Source organism: Ptychodera flava, chromosome 7 (assembly GCF_041260155.1).
Source record: "Ptychodera flava strain L36383 chromosome 7, AS_Pfla_20210202, whole genome shotgun sequence".
In the NCBI taxonomy this organism is placed as follows: domain Eukaryota; kingdom Metazoa; phylum Hemichordata; class Enteropneusta; family Ptychoderidae; genus Ptychodera; species Ptychodera flava.
Window position 1 is genome coordinate 6,515,777 of NC_091934.1, and position 2,501 is coordinate 6,518,277.

Sequence of the window (2,501 nt, forward strand, 5' to 3'; positions counted from 1 at the left end):
CGGAAAAACAGGACTTAAGAACACATTCGTAACAGCACACATCTAAAGTGCATTCTTCTTAACAGCGGGAAGTCATTGGGATTTTCTGTCATCGAGCTGTTCTCAAAATATGACTTAACCATTACCACCCTTTAAAATGTTTGCGTATGTAAATGGAATCGTCAACAAAGATAAAAGAGCAATAGAGACCATGCTAGTTGCAAACGCAGTTAATCCACAGACGCTGTCAACAAGGTTTCGAGACTTTCCCAAAGTAAGTAAGCTCCTTCATTGCTTCATAATTGCAGATGTTCATTTTTTTCGTACAGTATACAAGGTTAGCCATCAAGTGGATTTTGAAAATTGTAAGCAGGGATCGATGTTTTATGTAAATATGCTCTAAAAACAAGATCACGAGCACAGCTGAAAAATATTCCGTGCAAACCAATCGGGCCTGTTAAGATTTTTAAATAATTATCAGTTTACTCATTGATAGGGAAATAATTGACCCCAAGAAAACATGTTTGAACGGCTTACACCAATTGATAGGGAAATAATTGTCCGCTAAGAAAGCACTTAAAAAAGACTTTTCCAAAGAAAAGCTTTGTTATCCTTTAATCATGCATGTGTTACTGCACATCAATGCTTTTCAAGTGATTTTAAATGAATTATCGATGAAGTTATAAGTTTAATAATATTATTTAACTGACAAAGGAGAACAAGTTTAAAAGGTGAGCTCTTCTTAAAAATTAGACTAAAGGAAGCACAGTCTCGCCAATGTTTATACCGATAAAAAGCGCGTATATCCCTTGGGGTTTTGATAGCTCATTCGTTCAGATAAAAATAATAAATTTTTGGTCAAAGTTTATTCTATCTTAGCATGCTTTAATCCCGCTTAACAATAAACTTCAATCTTATGTTTATTTAACAGGTTCCAAAAACATTTCAATATGAAAAGATTTGTTCTTGTGATGTTATTGGTCCTGGCCGTGTCCTCTTGTTTTGTCACCGACTCAGAGGGTCTGATAACTTTTCCGCGCCGCCGTGGAACTAAGTTAACCGGTAATGTTTTTTTTCTTGTTTCTTTGTTATTGTTTTCTATCATATACTTTAATTGTCGTTTCTAGGGTTGTCGCACTATATTCAGTCGACTAAACATTATTTTCTTGCGGTGCTGTGGCCGGAATGTTTATTTCCCTTTACTTCTTACAAACACAAATCACTGATTCGTTTTTGTGTTGTACATGTAATATAAACAATCTTGCAATATTTATCACCACCCGGAAGGAAACTTGCATTTATTTTGCGCAGAGCGAAGTGGCGGGCCAAACAATTAAAACAAAACTCGCAAAAACAGTTAACGACAGCATAGGTCCCCAATGTTCATGTGTTTTTACATGAATTACATGATTAGAAAAGATAAATGAGAGAAAGACAAGTAGAAAAGCATACTTTTTGTCGCTATTGACATATTTAAAGATGTAAATGGTGTCTGACAACACACAGCATTTGAAGTACGGCAGAATCTGGTCTACAAACAATGCATTGTTTTTGATATCCCCTCACAGGACAAAACAAGGTTTCCATTGACGGCGTTGCTGATGATGCTCTGGTTGCAGAAGAAAACGATAATCTGCAAAATCCTTGATACCAGAAACCTGGACAGCACATGACTCAAGGACTCCCAGAGAAATTGCAAAGATCACCGAAAATATGCTTATGACAAAATATATTAACCGTAGAGCTCATTAGAAAGACTAACATGTTTAATCGTTGAGACAATCGTTTTCTATTTTTTTAAGCAAAACATGTGTTCATTCTATGTATTATTCTTATTGACGTTTGAGAAAATAGTTTATATGCATGATTAAAGGATAACAGCCAAAATGTATATAAAATGTTCTTGTGATTTACGGTTATCATATTCAAAGTATACATGAGTGAATGAATAATGAGTGAATAAATGAATGAGTAAATGAATGAATGAATGAATGAAAGGATGGATAAGTGGATCGATGGATGGATGGATGAGTAGATCGATGGATGGAAGGATGGATGGATGGATTGATTGATGGATGGATAGATGAATGATTGAATGAATGAATGAATGAATGAATGAATGAATGAATGAACGAATGAATGAATGAATGAATGAATGAATGAATGAAGGAATGAAGGAATGAATGAATGAATGAATGAATGAATGAAAAAAGAGAATGAATGAATGAAGAATTAATGAATGAAAAAATGTGTGAATAAATGAAAGAATGAATGAATGAATGGATGGATGGATGGATGGATGGATGGATGGATGGATGGATGGATAGAGGGATGGATAGATGGATGGATGGATGGATGGATGGATGGATGGATGGATGGATGGATGGATGGATGGATGGATGGATGGATGGATGGATGGATGGATGGATGGATGGATGGAGGGATGGATGGAACATTGAATGAATGAATGAATGAATGAATGAATGAATGAATGAATGAATGAATGAATGAATGAATGAATG

General features: G+C 35.1%; 1 long non-coding RNA gene across 1 annotated transcript; it reads left to right on the forward strand.

Moving 5' to 3' along the window:
* Nucleotides 1–218: 218 nt before the first annotated feature.
* Nucleotides 219–1,634, forward strand: LOC139136090 (uncharacterized). Its single transcript, XR_011553099.1, has 3 exons — nt 219–253; nt 911–1,041; nt 1,548–1,634. It is a non-coding gene; the product is annotated as an uncharacterized lncRNA (long non-coding RNA).
* Nucleotides 1,635–2,501: the final 867 nt, after the last annotated feature.